Raw genomic sequence first — 19,512 nt, 5'->3', positions numbered from 1 at the left:
AACTTATTAGTATTACTCTTTTACAAATAACACAACCTTAACAGTTTCTTCTGCTTCTGTGTGATATTTAGAATGAACTAACTAGTTCCGAAATATAAATAGTTTTTCATTTTTAAAAGAAGTGAAAGTTACCAAGGTGTGATTTAAAACTCTGAAGTCGAAATCAAACTTAGACAATTGATCAAGCAACGAAATCATATATAATTTCTTTCGTCCCTCTTTTATATATAATCAACAAAACAGCAGTTAGTGTTCCACCAAGGCAGATATCAGATAAAATCTGGTAATAAGTCACATTTTGATCTTACGAATGTACTTAGGTGAATGAAGTTAAAATTCAATAAATCAAGAATTGAAAATTGAATAGTTTAGCTGGAGGAGTATTAGTCAAGGATCAAAATAAGATAAAAATATTGATCGGTCATCATGGACCTCCTTTTCAATCCAACTGTTTCTACACAAATATTGTATGTAAATCTTCCTAGTCAATTTTATGACAGTTGTTATCCATTCGTTTGATGAGTTTGCGCATTTGATTTTCTTTTTGATAAGGGACTTTTACATGTGAATTTTTTAAAAGTTTAGCATACTCTTTATCTTACTTTATAAGCGATATTCAATGTAGATATTCCAGCTTTATTTCGAACTTCGGTCGCACACTGTAGCAAAATTGAAAAAAAAACACGCATTCAACTTTAAAGTTTTCTTATCTTCTCTAGCTTTAGATTTGTTTGTCTGGTTCTTTTTTTAATGTATCCCATATCTGTATCAATTTCAAATAACAAAACCTTACATAATCTATCTGAATGATGTTTTGCTAGATTTTATTATATCCAACCCAGAAAATTAAAATCTGGTGTCATTATCAGAATATGATAGAAATGATTGAGGAATGTTTTGTCATTTGTCCTCGCAACACATTGCAAGCTTTTTAATCTTGTAATACAATGACTTTATTTCTTCTAATTCAATGTTTTCCATGTCAGAGATCTGTCATTATTAACAATATTTGTGATGAGGTCCCAAATGTCACCCATTAAATTCATCATATTATCACAATGCTGTGTTATTGAAATCGTTAAATAATATGAGCAACAGGAAATCAGCTTATAAAAGCACGGTTCCGTGCTTCTTATTGTAATTACTACTTGTATTAAGACTAATATTACGGTCAGTGGCTTGATGAATGATGATTCGTGCCAGAAACACAAATGAAGTAATGAAATTAAATGTACTTCATTTTTCTAATGAACTCCTACTCTTAATAAATTTACAACGATGTTACAGCTTTAAGAAAGTGATTAATGTTCATGAGCTGAATATAAACGCATATTTTTATTATTGCAAACAAATGTCTTACAACAAAAATATGAATTTGAAGTATGAAAAAAAATAGCAATACATTAATAGGGATCTATAGTGAAAACGCTTTTGCAATACGAAAACACAGAACGTTGATTTGGAAACACCAGCAGGTTACTCTGGTGTGCACTTGGTCGTGATTGGTGACTTAAAAAAAATTCTACTTAGAAAAAAGTAATGAATAGAGTTTCAAAACTTATATGATGATGGGAAGCTAACACCATAGCATTAAACAGGGAAAAAAAACACTGTATTGTATTCTTTATATGTGTAATTGTCTGTCCTGAATGTTCATATTTTAGTACTGTATTCCTGTCATAATGGTGTCATTGTATTGTTTTATTTTACATTGCCATAAAAGTGCGAGGTTTGGATATCCACAAAACCAGATTCAACCAACTATTTTATTTCTTAAAATGTCCTTTATCAAGTCAGGAAAATGGCTATTGTTATATTATAGTTCGTTTATGTGTGTGATACATTTTAGTGTTGTGTTTCTGGTCCGAGTACACAGTTATTTCGTAGTGCATTTCTTTTAGACAATAAATGAAAATTAAAAAAATCCAACCTGCGCTTTCTCAATAATATTTTTACAGTGTGTTGTACTACTTTTGGGACAAATTATATCAAAATTATAGAAAACTTCATCAGCTCTAACTCAAAATATGGACAATTTTATGTTAAAGGGGTCTTGAAATCTTTTGACAGCTTCCGAAATGCTAATTTTTTACCTTTTTTCAGCTGGACCTTATCACTACTTAACATGAATATTTAAGACCCAATTTTTTTTACAGTGTCATTTCATCCCCCAACTTGCTATATGAGGCATAAAACATGGAGAAATAAATTTGGAAGGGGTATAACAAAAATTGACAAGTAACACACTGTCCACAATAAGGACTATATTCGTGGACAACGAAAATCAAAGGACGATAACTGTGTACTCGGACCTAATATTGTTGTGTAGTAGTTCTCCTCTTATATTTGATGAGTTTCCCTCAGTTTTAGTTAGTAAACCGGATTCTTTTTCTTATTCAGTCGATTTTTAAATTTTAAATAGCGGTATAATGCCGTTGCCTTTATATAGAACACAACACACACAACTAAAGTCTTTCATAAATGACATGAACTTTAAACTGGCGGGTTATGAGCATATGTTGTTCTAAGGCTTTGTATATATGTTATCTGATAGTGTTGTGAATGAAATATATTGGTAATATAATTTGACTATGTGTATAATACTTCCATGGTTTGTTTTTACAATAGTGATTTACCTAAAATGATATTCCAAACAGAGGATGTTGTTTTTTAATTATATCTTTTTTTTGTACATTTCTGTCGGTCAAAAAGAATGACATGTTAACAAAATGCACAACCTGCTTTGTTAACGCATGTTGAAGTACCTGATCAATTATACAAGATAATGAATCTACAACAAGTGATTGATATATGTATGATGAGAGTGACCAAGATAAACTTCCACTTTTGATGGACGCATTCTCTGTCCGTTTGAAGTAGTGCGATTCCATCACCTTTCAATTTGTATATATTCATAGAGAATTGAAGACGATGTTAATATATGTTCACCTGCCTCATATAATCATATACTATTTACTCCACCAGATAGAAAGAATGTCTTCTATTATAACATCATCAGATTATAAATGTTAATCATGAAATTAATGTATTCATTTCTAAAAACCGGAAATTTAGTGTCAACATTACAGAGTAAATATAATGCACTTTCAAATGGATTAATCATATATTCGAAACCTCTTGTATTGAACCCACAATGCCTTGATATGGAACTGATGACTCATTTATCTGACAAAATTGTTAAGGTTTCGTCATCTTATCACCGACATTAAAATATTATAGCACCGTGAAAATTATCAATCTACTATATTTTTACGGAGACTATTCCTACAAAATTTCATAATTATAAAATTGAGAATGGAAATTGGGAATGTGTCAAAGCGACAACAACCAGACCATAGAACCGACAACAATTACTTTTGCTCATTGAAACTTTCTGGGTTATGTTCGTATCATGAATCTTTTTATTGGCCTCCCCGTTCTCAAATGAAAACATTTATTGTTCTACAGGTTGTTCCAATTGTCGCCCAAAAACCGAAAACCTACATGTTATTCCTACTAGTTGATTTTTTTTCCATCTCTCTTCATCAACTTGAAAATATTCTCTGTTTCTTTTGTTCTTCCAAATACTAGTCTGAATATATGTTTAAGTCGGTTACTTTGAGAATATATAATGTCATTCAAATGAATCTGTTTTCTTCGTAAATTGTTATTTGTTTTTTGTACAGCTAAAGTACAGAAATGCTTAGGATTTCAATCAAATAGATTTATATCATAAGAAACGCCTTTGGGTTAATATCGTACTAACCGATATCTAAGTTTAATAGAAGACGACAATTGTTGGAATCTTAGAAAGTGCTCTGGTGATGCCTGCAATTATTTATTTCAGATACAACCAATTGAGAAATCCTATATATTTGAAAATGTGTGCTCGAAAATTTTGTTTTCATCGAATCATAAAATAAACAATATTTACGACCCCAGTTGAATTATTTCGTTTACGTCTATTGAAATTTTGTGTTTGAGTTTGAGGGTTACTAACAATTTTTTTTATCAATAAAAGTGACAAGGACGCATGAATTAAAAAACGGTATTTTTCATTGATTAACCTTGATGTGCACAAAAGCGACGATTATCGGTAATTATAAAGTGTTATGGCATGACCCGCTTAAAAGAGCACTAACTACGAGATAAATAGAATAAAATGAAATATGATTTTTTTTATTTTTCAATCAATTGTGAAAGGAAAATAATGAAATAAGGATTCGCTTTTAGCAGCCGGTATGAATCAATTTTGTCAAAATTAAATAAGAAACGTCGATGATAAATTAATCACCTGCAAGTGATTATTTCAACCTCGTTAAATCCATATGCATGTGAATTTCAGTTTAACCAAAATGTAGAAATAGATACTGCATGAATTGTGCGTGTTCAATTATAAATAGGTAAATATTATCAATTTTGAAAGTGAATCAAAGGTAATCTTTAAAAAAAAACTCATTGTTATACTGCAGATAAAAAAGATTATCAAAAAACCTTAGAATGGAATATACATTTTTAACCTATAATATGAAATGAAACAGACCTAGAAAAATGTAATTGTGTGCGTTCGACATCTATTTGTTATTATATTTATGTGTATATCCCTTAAACGACATTCGGCATAATTCGATAGTCATTTAGATGGCGTCTAGACTAAAATCGTAACCCAATGACGAGGCATATTATCGAGAAGATGCTTGTAAATTGTTTATTTTAATTTTTTATGATTTGAATTAAGGTTGTAATATGTTATAAATCAAATATGAGAATTGTAATCAAATCGGTGAACATGATTATGACAGCTAGTACCCCATTTGATAATGACAGGCATGCTACCGAACTATTATTTACAAGGATTGTAGTATAAAAGCACAATAAAGCAATACACTGGGCTGGTCATGCTTCAGCTTACAGATCTGAGTACAATGTGCTGGCCTTTCAGATCATCCAAGTACTAGTAATCAATTACTGTATTAATTGAACAAAGAAAAACAAATTGGAACTCATATAATTCGAATCAAGTGATATAAATATCCAATTTTTATATGTTTTCAAATCTAACTAGATCGAATAGAAGAGTTTGATAACTCATAAAATTCTACGTTGTCATCTAGATCTCAACACCTTCTGCATGGAATTTTTCTACTTTTAATGTTACGATAACTTTTTTGTACTTAAATTAAATTGTTAACTTCAGGCATGTTATTATCTGACTGTGAATGACACAACAATCAAAGTTACTGATTCATTCTAATTGGAGTCTTTTGTTTTTCACTTTTCTAATTTCTTCCCAAGGACAAATGTGTTTATCTTCCTGGTCTATTTTTTGTTTCTAGAAATGGTCGACAGCCAGTGACATTATCAGTTTGACTTATGAATGTGAAGATACCTTTTGTATCTTATATTCAAGAATACCGTCAGTTTGTTTAATTTTAGATGTTTTCGTTTATAATATTCCGTTTTTTTATTTTTATTTGACGGACATGTGTTCTTGGCCAAATCTTAACCGACATAAACAAACTTACATGAATATAATACAACTATAATGACATTTGAAATTCCCTCTATGTCTTCCGCGTGGTAAAAATGTCCACTTACTAATCTAGACAATTTATGAATGCCACCAATCTTAAAATATATGAAAAAAACACCATAGACAAACAAAGATGCAGTTTTAGTTACAGATCGGTTCTAATCTTTTTAGGCAGATAGGTTAAATTAGAAAATTAGATAAAAAATCTAACTCTCAAGAGCAGTATTTCGAATATTCCTTCTTCAATAATGAATCAATAGTTAGTTATAATAATTAGTATGACATTTTCCTTAACAGTGTTGTGATAAAATTTTAAAATATACAGGAACATATTGAACCGATTACGAAAAATACACGCCTCAAAACCTCGAGTCGTATTATTCCCACCAATGAAGGTACGAGTAGCAATAGTGAAACAGTTTGGGATTAAGGTTACGTGATACATTAATATACAAATGAATGGATATAAACAAATGAGATGTGGTCGCTTATGATATTGAATGAACTTTCAGCAAGTTAGTTTATGGATACTTTTTATTGGCAAATTAAATCAATCTGGACATGATTTGTCGTTTAAATTTGTGCATTTGTTTTTAAGCATGTCAACCAATAGGAATAAGTTTTGTATCCCTCCCATTTGCAGTTTGTTTACTTGATTTGAATCCTACTATTTGATATATTTGATAGTATTCGGATATGAAATGTGGTATATAGTTTAGCACAACAAAGTAGGGAAACATCAAGATATTGTTTGGTTTGTTTTGCATATTACGTCTGTGTAAATCATTATACAGTCTATATATTCACGTCCTTGATTAAAGTTAGCAAAGTCGAATTTGATTTTCTATTTAAGTTTGTTTTGATGTGATTCATAGGTTTCTCTTTTCGTTTTTATATAGATTAGGCCGTTGTTTTTCCTGTTTGAATAGTTTAACACTAGAAATTTTTGGGTCCTTTATACCTTGTTATTTTGTGTGAGGAAAGGCTCCGTGTTGATGACCGTCTTTTGATTTATAATTATTTACTTATACAAATTATGACTTGGTTTGAGACTAGTCGTCTCAATTGACACTCAAACCACATTTTCCTATATATATATTTTATATGAAAATGCCTAAAACATTTTCCGTGTTCAGCTTCTCACTCTTTTGATTAACATCTCATCAAATAGCCACTGTAGCATGAACAGAAACGTATCAATAGTAGATGATGATCTGCTTACCTTTCTAGAGTTAAATCAAACACAACAGTTTATGATCGGATTTATATTGCTCATTACATATTTTGTGTCAAATTTTGGTTATTGGCAATAGTATGTGTGTTTTTATTTTTTATGTGTCAACTGCTTTTTTAAAACGTAAAAAAAAATCATACGCAAATCATTTGTTGTGTTTCTTCTTCGTCCTGTGATTTGCCGACAGAAAATATTGTGTTAGAATTTTACTTTACCTTTATTAACTAGAATTCGTTGTCAACATATGTCAATGTCATTGCTCAAATGAGATTGGTTGTCACACACATAATCAGAACATTTAAACAATGTCTATTACAGATGTTACCGGGGGGATATGTGCTTTATCGTACTATAGTTAGTGCATGGAATTTGATAAGAAAAGTTTAGCATATACTTTTGCATATAAAAAAACCAAGTATTTTGTTTTCCTGTTTATTGCTCAAGACATTTAATTTTATACTTTTCTTCAATTTCATTTAATGTTGATTTAGTTTGTACTCATATTTTGTTTCATTTTTGTGGTCTCCTTTTCTCTATTAAACCGACCATACTAGCAGAAATTTAGGAACTCAACACATGTTTTCAGTTTGTACTATATTTATATTTTGTGGATTTTAACCATGGATTCCGTTTTTTTTATCATTACATTTGTTTTGTTATACTTGATAGCAAATCAAGCATTTCCCGAAACATCAACGTAAGCATACAAAACAAAAAAAGTTCAAAGAATGACAAATTCGTAAAGGCTTGTATGCATACTTTGTTAAAATTACGAAATTAATGTCAACGAATATGCGAGTTTTCACCAAAAATTGGTACCCACGAAAATGAATGAATCCATAGAATAATCTTTTGTTTTATTTTGCTTTCAGTAACTGTTAACTTCTGCCTTCATTTATAATAGATTTAATTCTTTTCTTTACCAAACATTCGCTATGTCTGCCATGTGGTATAAACAACTTATTGTTTTTCTCGTACACATGGTCCTGATAGCCAATGTCGGTCAAGAAGTTTAACTAGTTTAAGCGCAACAAATTTAAAAACATTTACTGTTAAGTACATGAACAAGGTCAAAAATCAAATTATACAAAGACAAACTCGAATAGTTGTATCTTACTATTGAGAAATAAGGTAAACGAGATTCAACCAGACATTTAATGACTTTTTTTTTTAAATTAAAATCTTCACATCATGATATTATTTCAAATATTAGACACTGAAAACGTATTCGAGCCCTTGGCATAGTATTACCTCGTAAGAAGATAATTAGATTGTTCCGTAGTTATAACACAGTAAACAATATTACATCCCCACTGAAATGTAATCCATCTGATATATCGTTCAGACTTTAAAAACATTCACCGACAAACAATTTATAAATAATTTACGATCATTTTACTTGAATCTTTTCATGTGATTATAATCATTTATATGACAGAAAATGAAATCATAACTATATAAAAACAAACGTAAATGGCTCTTTGAAACAAACATAAATTGATTTCTTAATAAAAAGAATTAAGGGAGATATGTAATACGACAGGGACTCCTCCGCGACGATAAAACTACAGGTTATCAACGAAAGCCTTGTGTATAGTAAGTCATACCCTGAGTCGTTTTAATATTAATATCAAAAGACATGCAGATGAAACAACTCTCCATAAAAACCATGAGTAAATATAATACTGCGAAGTCGGTTAAAAAAGGAGCCAAAATGTAAAGTGTAAAACACTTAAAGCAAGAAAACTAACGACCTTATGTATGTACAAAGCAATGAATTAAAAACAAAACGGTAACACAGCAACACACAGCTACTGAATTACAGGCTCTTACTTTGAATAGGCACATACTTTATGAACATTTCTGATTCTAGTTTTTGAATCCAATTATTTCTCCTCACCTTGAACAGTGGTGTAACAGTACAACATAAGAACAAACTGCAATAATCAGTTGAAAAAGTCCGATACAAATACAAATACATCTAACAAAAACACAGATTTGATGTGAATATTTATGACTGTTTTTAACTGTTTAATATGAGCGTTACTGATGAGTCTTATGTAGAAAAAGGAACTTCAGCATTAGAAAAAATATAAGATTTCAACAGCAATAAAATCCTGCTACTTCTGTTTTATTCCTATCAGTAATGAGAGAAATCTGCAATAATAATGACAAATTAAGTACCTTTCGGAATAGATTTATTTGACTGTACTGAGTGAGGAATATGACAGTTATTCGTTTGAAGTGTTTAAGCTTTTCATTTTGCCATCTGTTAAGAAACTTTTCGTTTTGAATTTTCCTCGGAGTTCATTACTTTTTTATTTTACCTTTGAAAGTATCCTATTTTTTCACATAAATACGTTTAAACAAGCCACATTTTGAATGTGCCCTGTCCGGAGCCTGTAGTTTATTGATTGTCGTCTGTTGCTATATATCATATTTGTTTTTATACAGTTCATTACTTTTTTATTTTACCTTTGAAAGTATCCTATTTTTTTCACATAAATACGTTTAAACAAGCCACATTTTGAATGTGCCCTGTCCGGAGCCTGTAGTTTATTGATTGTCGTCTGTTGCTATATATCATATTTGTTTTTATACAGACATTTTTACAGGATAGCTACTTGTTTTGGTTTTTAATTGATATTTACATGTAAAGAACATAGTATTTCAAATAGTTGGAGTAATTGATAGATCCACAGGACTGCAATTTTAAAAAACATACCCATGTCCTTGAGCCCAACCATCTGCTCTTTAACTTTATCAAATCCAACCACGTTAAATATAACAAAAGTGGATGAGTATCATGCAGAACACTATATCGAAATAGCGGAGAAATATAAAATCAAAAATAAAGTACTTCAGCATCAGAAAGAAAAAGAATAGGCTGGTGAGATTTCAACATCAGTAACTTCCTGTTTCTTCTGTTTTATAAGGAACGAAATCTATTCCCAAAAATAGACTGAGTACGTTACCATCGGAATAAAATCATTTGAAGGTATTCAAGTCACTGACATAAACATAAGTTGCCTTCAAATATGTTTAACCTCGCCACGTTCTCTAATTCAGTAATTGTCGTTTGTTACTTGTGTCACTATTTTTGCACGATGATTACTTGTATTAGATTTTCACTGATATTATATAGATTTATTTGAAGAACATCTCAATTTAAACAGTGAGAGATGATGATAAATCCACAGGACTAATATTGAAAATTAAAACAATTTCCTTGCAGACCAATTAACCTCTCTATAACTATATGAAATCCAATCACGCTTACATATCACTACTGGTTTTCATGGAAAGAATTGAGTTGAAAAGTATTTAAATCACAAGTGTTGATTCACATCATTTTGTACAACTTACAATCAATCAATCTTATCCGTTAGAATTCATAAAATTAGATTTTTTTTAGGTTTTGTGAAATTTAGAATGGGTTTTATTGTGATTCGATCTTTATCAATGACCATTTTAGAGTCAAATCTCGCTTCTGACGTACAAAGTTATCAGCCTAGTATCTTGTTTAGATTTTAAAGCGTAATCAAAGATACCTACCGACTGTTTAAAGTTATATTGTAACAACTGCAAAGTTATTGATTATATAATAGATGTAAACATAATATAACGATGATCACATTACAATGTTATGATTCAAGATATACTCAGTCGTCAATCATTAATTTTTAATTGTAAAATTTTTATTCTTAAATTTTTCTTTCCTGTTCAAGAAAGTTCTGTGACCATCTGTAATTAACCGGAATCCTGCTCTTAGTTGTAACGATTTGTTGTCTGAAACATAATATAATAATTAATTGAACAGAAAAGGAAAATTAGATATAAATATTTAGCAGTAATTTAGCGTGACATTCTAATTTATATTTAAGTTATTTTGGTATCGTGTAAATTACTCAACGACATGATGGAATTAACAATGTCGAAGAAAACGGGATAAATATAAGTTATATTTAATTTACCAATTTCTACAAAATTATATCAATATTTAGATGTACATTGACTCTGACACTACAACTTTATGTGAAGCCAATATATTTGAAAGGACGCGACAGGCTTCATTGAAATCAGCTGATTATAGGCAGTGAAATTGACTATCTGCCGGAAATCGGATTTTGTGTCGTTAGAAGCAATTTGACGACTTCACAACTTGTTTTTGGATTGTGTAAAGTAGATCATATTTTCAGAGTCTTCAAATGATAAATATTTCAGAAAGACGAAAGATTCTGAAATGGCAACAGTAATTGGTAAGTTATTTTCATATCTCTTAAAAAAATAAAAAAAAAATAATGTATTTTCAAATAACTATAATTGCATTTTTTTTTTTAATTTGAACAATATAACTTTTAAATCCCTTTGAGAAAAAAATCAAAGATAATTTTTCATTCAATTATCCCATTATCGGCTATTATTCAGTTCTAACATTGCAAGCTAGCCCAATTATATTAATGACAGCTATTTCTAAAACCAGACGGATTAAAATAAAATAATGATACATGGTACAAATAAACAAAGATAAGAAAGAAAGATAAAATAAGTTTAGATAAAAAAAACATCTCTTCATTAGGCATAAGTCAAATGGACCTGTTAACCGAAATTTTAGACGTATACATAAAATAACCGTCTAAGAATAAACAAAAAAGATGTAATGGAATATTTAGTTTTTATCTACTTGAAAGAATTAGGATTTTTTCTAGCAAGACATTGTTTTTTCAATTGTATATAAATTCTTCCTTAATCTAAGAGTTATCTCCATTTCATATTGAAATCATTGTTTAAATTACTCGACAAAAACAGTTCTGCAATCATTCTCATTTTCGTTTGTTCATCCTTTTATGTATAGTTATTAAATTTACTCACTGTTAAATAGATATTTTCCTGAAAGGTAATAGTTGTTCTTTTTATCTTATCTTTGGTGAGTTTGAACCATTTATTGATACTAGCATTAAAACTTGCAATCATGATGCAGAATTTTTATTTCAATGCAAAATTTAAAATTTAATTAGCAAGGTGTTATGCGATATTCTAACGTTTAAATCAACGAAACAATATATATTATGATAAGCATTTAAAGTGTTCACTCTATTGACTGGGGTTTTTCAATGTCGAATGAAAGTTTTCTTCTCGGTAGCGTTTTTCCACTTCAGTAATTTCAAAGAAAACATTTCCCCTTCAACCTTTTAATCGAATTTCAACGAAAAGCAGTGCAAGTAGCAAGTTGATTTAGACATGGAAAAAGATGAAAAGAACAGATTTTGTTAAATATCATCGATAACAAAGAATAGGTTATACTTATTGTTTAACCTTAAACTACTTACAATTGAACGTAGTTTATGGACTTCCTTAAAGACATTTCATTTACTGACGATCATTTACATGGTATTGATCAGCAGTAAATGGAAAAACAGTTAGTTATGTAGTTTGCGTGTTTGAAATCTATGTATTCCATTTCCTAAAATTGATATTAATGCATTTCTTTTCCGCAAAAAATAATAAAACTAGCTTTGCTTCAAGTCTCTTTAAATGCATTATTCCGGACTTAATAATTTACTTGAGTGGTAAGTTTTTAAAACTCCGTTATACCAGAAATAAATTATAAAACTAAAAGACGTACACAATTTTGTGACGGCCAACACAATAAAAATCTTACAATTTATACGGTAAATGTTATACATTTAAGCTAAACTCACAATCAAATCAAGCACTTGTTTAAATTATTTGCAATGTTGTTAATGAACATTTTAGACTGAGATTCCGATTGGTAAATATTTAAGCATCTCGCATTCGGATTTAGTTTAAACATATTTATCTAAAGTGAATTAGAAAACAAGTTTTGCAACTTATATCAATCCCTTTCCACTTGGCGGGTTCGATTGCTGCCTTTTAGTGGCAATAGTTTACTATTGTTTTCGTAATCTACAAGGGTATCTTTTTTATGCAAGAGATATGGCTCTATATTTACACGGGTCAGCCATTTAGCGTCCCCTTCCGATGGACTATCATCGTTTTCTCAAGTTCATACTCGCAAACAGTATCAAAGGAGAGCCGAAAATTCAGTCTCTGAAATTTTCATCCCGGAACGGGAATCGAACCAGAAACCTTTGTGTTAGTAGTCCGATGCACTAACCACTATACCACGGCTCTCATCAATTTGATTTGGATTTAAAGAAATTGTTCAATATTAACAACATCGTCATAGATGATAGATTTACATTCGATGTTTCATAAGAGTCGCAACAGTCACCTCATAAAAAAATGATGATTCACAGATTACATATAAAACACTCAATATATTTGCAATGTGTGCACCAATCTTAAAATGATTTATGAAAGGCTTTTATTAAAATGATAATATGTGTTTGCTTTAGAAGACATTTGTTCTGATACTTAGCTCGCTATTCACAACACTGTCTTAATCATATTAATGTCTTGTAAACCATATTAACTGTCCGGATTTTGCTATACTTTGTCAATATAGTTTTTATTGATCATCCTTAACGATATGGCTACCATACTTTTGTTCGTATGCTGTCATGACATTTCCTCATCATAACAACCTTTTCATAAGATTTGCCTAATCATAATAACTTTATAGTAGTTGTGTTTTAAAATATTGTCAGAGTTAAGTTCCATAAGAACAACATTATTAAAATTTCCTCCGATTATAATATTTTTGAATATTTTTTATATGAATGGCTTTATGCTCTTTGCTAGACCATGTTCATGGTACTAAAACAACTTTCGTAACCTTTTTCGAAATGTGTCAAAACTACAAACTGTTAATAAAGCCGGACGTGCGTCTACATAAGAATCGTGAATGAAGGTTAATTAAAACAGTTTCAAAGTCAACTATATTCAAACAAATTTTCAAAAATGATGTGTCAAAAACGATCGAGACATAAAAAAATTACAATCAAAGAAAATTTCGGACCAATCATACCAATATTTCGGACTTAATTTCTATTTAAAAAAACAACGGCAGACATTATCTGTTAACAAAGCTCTGTTCATTACCGGTTAATAGGTTAAATGAAATTTTAGATGATTGCAACACAATTTGATATAACAGTCAAAGATATGAAATAGTTCAAATTATTATGGCATATTGTTATTCTACACTATTTCCAAAAATTAATCGCCCTGAAGATCATAAAAAACATTTTATTAAAATAAAGTATGTCAATAAAGGTTTTGATATTGTAAATATTGCCGGTATATTTAACGACCATTCTGTTAAAGAACAAATTCCTGGATATTTTGACAATACTGAGCTCCCTCTTATTTGTTATATTTACAAGAAACCTACCCGGAAATTTGTGTTTAATTATAATCAATTGTGTAAAGATGTTAATATCAGTGAAAATACACACACTTCATGTAATTGTAGTAATTCCGCATACCTTTATGGACCCATTTCCCATGTTATTACAGGAGATCTTACCATCGTTCAAGACCGATAGTTAAAATCATTCCTCAGTAAAGGACCTAAATATCGTCCCCCGTCAGTTATTCATTGGAATGAGTGTCGTAATATCATCCACGAATCACTCCGTACTTACTGTTTAAAATAGATAAACCGAGATAAACCGAACAGAAAATCTTTGGACTCTTTTTGTTTATTCAGTAATGAACAGAGTTGATATTCGTATTCAACATTTTCAAGAACATTTTATTAACAATTACCACAATAAACCTATTTCTCGTATCAAAAATAAACTAATAGAACTAGCCAAGGAATTTGTTTTTGTTCCGGCCGATAAAGCTGCTAATAATATTATTATTGTTTGACGTAAATTTTACATTGAGGTTCTGAAAAAAGAAATTACCAATTCACCAACATTCCAACTGAGTCTATTTTCAGCAAACGACATCTGTAACAAACATAAACTTTTAGCTACAGCTTTACAAGCAGAACCAAATACAATGAAAGTCCCTATATGTATTGGCTTCTGAAGCTACACAAAACACCTTACAAATATAGATTTATTTCGTCTTCAAGCCATTGTTCCACTACTCAATTCTCTATTCTTTTTACCAGTACACAATATTGTCAAAAACCTGATAATAAATTGTTCAAATAAGGCCTTCGAAAATAGTGAAATTAACTACTTTTGGAGTATCAAGAACTCGTTGGAAGTACTTGATAAATTGCATGCATATATTGGTGATTTTGAATCTGTTCAAAGTTTTGATTTTTCTACCCTGTATACCACATTACCTCACATTCTCATTAAGAAAAAAATCACCCATCTAATTAAATGGACATTTAAAAAGTCAGAATGTGAATATATATGTTCAAACTCTTTAAGGTAATTTTTTAGTAGCAATAAACCAAAAAACTATGTCAATTGGACATGCTTTGATACTGTATATGCCCTTGAATTTTCACTAGTCAACATTTTTGTTCGGTTTGTGATTCCGTATATCGTCAGGTTATCGGAATTCCAATGGAGACTAACTGTGCACCACTTATTGCGGACCTGTTTTTATATTGCTATGAGTTACAATTGATCACAAAAATCAGCAAAGACCCATCGAAACACCATCTCGTAAACAAATTTATTAATACTTTTAGATATTTGGATTATATTTTGGCTCTAAATAATGACGACTTCAGTATATATACTAAAGAAATTTATTCTGTAGAACGTACTTTAAATAAAGCTAAAACTAACAATGACCACTGCCCTTTCCTCGATCTTGATATATATATCCCTAACGGAAAGCTTACTACTAAAATTCATGATAAAAGAGATGATTTTTCATTTCCTATTGTTAATTATCCATTTTAGATGGTGACGTTCTCTTGTCACCATCTTACGGTGTTCATATATCTCAACTTGTACGATTAGCTCCTGTATGTAACAATGTTTTAGATTTTAACGAGAGAAATTTATGTATTACTGAAAAATTATCAAAACATTTACTAAATTTTATCATCGGTATAAGGACATCATTCGTAAATATAGCTCAACATGCAGACTTCTTATACGTTCAAGTATTTCACATCCAATTTTTTATGGAGATATTCTTTATAAAGCACAAACATGTCAGTATTCACCTCAGAAACTAACAAAACCTTTAAATAGACTTATCAAAAAGGGATATAGTTACGATACTGTTGTCAGGTCTTTGAAGATTGCTTATTTTGGCGTTAATATTGATTCATTTATAGGGACTTTGCATCGGAACTAAACACATTTATTCAAAAAACAGTTGTTGGCATGACACGGGTTATGTTCTTCTCATATGTATTATGATGGTATGATACTAAACCCCTAACGGGAAGAATTGTGTCTGATATTCATATGATGAAATCATAATCTTTCAATCAGTTTAACTGAAGTCTGGAGCTGGCATGTCAGTTAACTGCTAGTAGTCTGTTGTTATTTATGTATTATTGTCATTTTGTTTAATTTCTTTGGTTACATCTTCTGACATCAGACTCGGACTTCTCTTGAATTGAATTTTAAATGTGCGTATTGTTATGCATTTACTTTTCTACATTGGCTAGAGGTATAGGGGGAGGGTTGAGATCAGCCAGGAGCCTCTGGCCTTTGCTAGTCTTGTATTTTTCTTGTATTAGTATGGCGTTCATTATCACTGAACTAGTATATATTTGTGTATGGGCCAGCTGAAGAACGCCTCCGGGTGCGGGAATTTCTCGCTTCATTGAAGACCTGTTAGTGACCTTCTGCTGTTGTTTTTTATATGGTCGGGTTGTTGTCTCTTTAACACATTCCCCATTTCCATTCTCAATTTTATATATTGTTATTGAAAAAATCCTATCTTTCTATTCAATTCAACTTTTGATAAACAGTCAATTTACAGACCCCTCCCCCCGTTCCAGTTAATGATATTCCATGTCAACAGAAAAGGACTGCAGCTGACTACTGTGTTGCGGATACCCTGGATGACGGCAGTTTTCCAGTAATAGTTAAAGCCCATCAAACATACCAGGATTTTGATTTTTTTTTCTTATAGCACTATATCGATTTCACCGTGATATGATATATTTAATTATGTGCGATACACATGCACAAATGTGTTCCTGAAGTTGCAAACAAGTTGAAATTAAAAAAAAAAGGTAAATGATGGGTTGAAAATCAAGTACTGTTTTGTGATAACCGAGTAATGAACTCGCAAACTTTACATTTAGTTAATAATGGTTTGTTTACCCATCAATAACCTTTTGAACTAAATGTGTTATTTGAAATATTTTAGTAAAAAAAGGTGTGTGTTTGTAAGTCTATAGGCATGTTTTCTGTTTTTTTCGTCATTTTTTTTCTTCCTTTTGTATCGTTAGTCTGTCTCTTAATTTGTCAGTGCTTCTTACACAGTGTGCGTCATTTGCAGCATTACGGATTGCAGTTTGTTTTCCAACAATCATGTGTATGCATTGATCAAGTGAGAATTTGCACATTGAGAGGTTTGTTTCTGTATTACCCTGATTTTCTTTTAATATCTCATTTCACATTTTCAATTACCATCACTTCTTGCGTCATAAAAACTATTTAAATCTCAATTTAAGCAAATCAAAATTGTTTATGTTTTCCATTTGCAAGTCGCATATTACAAAGCAGTTTACAAAGGCCACTTTATTTCTGCATATGTCTAGGCTTAACACAACAACAAAAAACGCAATGAAGTTACGGGACAATTTTCCTACTAAAATGATTTGTTAAGCACTTTAAAACTCTAGCTTGTTAATTACAATCATAGAAGTTGATCTAAGCACTTTTAATCCATTTAAAGTATGATTTTCTTCGTGTATTATGCATAACGTATATAATTATATATACCCACTAAGACACAGACATCATTCAATTTTTAAATCAATATACGCAAATACGAAGTGATAATAGTGCACTTAAACTTCTACTTTGTTATAATTAGTTATTACGTTGACAGATGTATGATCTATACAGCAAACATTAATTTGGTGACTCCTTATACTTTTTCATTATCAAAACGGAATAATTAGTTGCTATGTTATATCAATTGTTAAAAAGAGGATCGTAGGATACGTTTTTTTTTAGAACGGCAGGCAATTTAAAATCCAATCATTTTTTGTTGTTGGGGGGGGGGGCATTAACGTGTATCTTGTAATTCTTACTTATGAATTTGTTGTATCTTTGAAAGTATAAAAGTTACTTATTTTTGTTTAAAATATACGAAAACACATAAACATTCTCAAGTTGCAAAATTTATTAAATCCGTGAGATTGTCAATGTACGTCCCTGTTATATAGAACCTTTATGTAAATAAAAGAATAATCATCGCATATTGCATCTCAAACTTAATAAAAAGAATATGTTAAATATACAAAAAATATACAACTACTTTATGTTTTCTATGTTGTGTCTTATGTACTATTGTTTTTCTGTTTGTATTTTTCATTTTTAGCCATGGCGTTGTCAGTTTGTTTTGCATTTATGAGTTTGACTGTTCCTTTGGTATCTTTCGTCCATTTTTTTTATGAAAACACGACAATCATACCCATAACAAGATTTTTCATAAATATGATATGACTCTTTTTGGCAGCAGAAATTGGTAATTTTATGAACGAAAATTCTTTCTTATTTGAAAAACAAAAATCTTTTCTGATTTGATAAACGAAAATTGTTATTGATTTGATAAATAAAAATTGCCTCTATTTTGAATTTTCTTTTTCTTTATTTTAACAACGATTTTTAGGTCTCCTGTTCAGGTGTAACACCACTAATTCAGGCCCGGCCAGAAAGCACATACCAGAAAGTAGTACATATTTAACACAAAATAGTTCCTACGCATGAGTGTAACTTTCAAAATATGTGAAATATTTAGGTATTTTTGGTATCAAATGAAAGCTGAAGGACTGGTGATCATTGTATAACACTTATGGACTTTTAATTATAAATATTAAAAAAACTGCACCAAATTTTAAAAAGAGGGTACATATTGTCTGTTTGTCAGATCTGAAGTACCTGTTTTGGTACATCTGAAGTTCCGGGAACCAGTTATTTCTTATATGCCATGTAAAGTATGTTAATTTTTTCAGTAGAAGACACCATAAAGTGTTGCTTTGAAATGCAATGATTGCCACTTTATTTGAACTTAAAATAAAAGAGGTGTGCCTGCTTGAAACGGAGGAATTTAAAATAGAAAGCAATGGGAGCATGAATTAGTGGTGTACTTCCTATTACAGAGAATCACCAGAAATCCAATGTTTAGAAGTTGTACCTATTCCAATGAAAATAAGTCAAATATGATGTTAGTAATCATGTCTAATCATCTTTTTTGGGTCAACCATCCTGCTTATGGGACATTCAAGCTCTTAAATTGGCATACTCAAGTATGTTAGCCTTTTATGGTTATACAACATGCATGCAGTTGAGACCTGTCTCCAAGTTCTTTTTTTTTGCATTTTTTCTGATTGAAACCAATAAAACATGTATTTTATGACTGGTTTATGGAACAAAATAGCTCTTGGTCAAAATAAACTCATGAGTTTTCAAGTTTTTTTGTTTTTCTAATGGTAGCCTTTTACAATCTAGGCAAATGGTATATACTCATATAAGAGTTCTAAAATCTCACAGTACATGCAATTTTGGACAAGTTAAACAAGTTATCTAGCTGAGGGATATATAAACTGCTCTTATTAATCCATGTTTTACCACAGAATTATAATTCATACCAAAAAAAACTTTTTTTCAATTTCCAGAAAAAAGGGGGGATAATTTCTCATTTATGT

At 30.3% G+C, this 19,512-nt stretch overlaps 1 protein-coding gene across 1 annotated transcript in view; it reads left to right on the top strand.

Annotated features, from left to right (window-relative positions):
- The first annotated feature begins 10,948 nt into the window (after positions 1-10,948).
- The window catches only part of LOC134693231 (G-protein coupled receptor dmsr-1-like), a 34,510-nt gene continuing 25,946 nt past the window's right edge, over positions 10,949-19,512 (top strand). Inside the window, exon 1 of the mRNA XM_063553972.1 lies at positions 10,949-11,026. The gene's annotated coding sequence lies outside the window, so the exon portion shown is untranslated. The remainder of the gene's footprint in view (positions 11,027-19,512) is intronic.

This window comes from Mytilus trossulus, chromosome 12 (assembly GCF_036588685.1).
Source record: "Mytilus trossulus isolate FHL-02 chromosome 12, PNRI_Mtr1.1.1.hap1, whole genome shotgun sequence".
In the NCBI taxonomy this organism is placed as follows: Eukaryota; Metazoa; Mollusca; class Bivalvia; order Mytilida; family Mytilidae; genus Mytilus; species Mytilus trossulus.
This window is presented reverse-complemented; position numbering and strand designations above follow the sequence as displayed.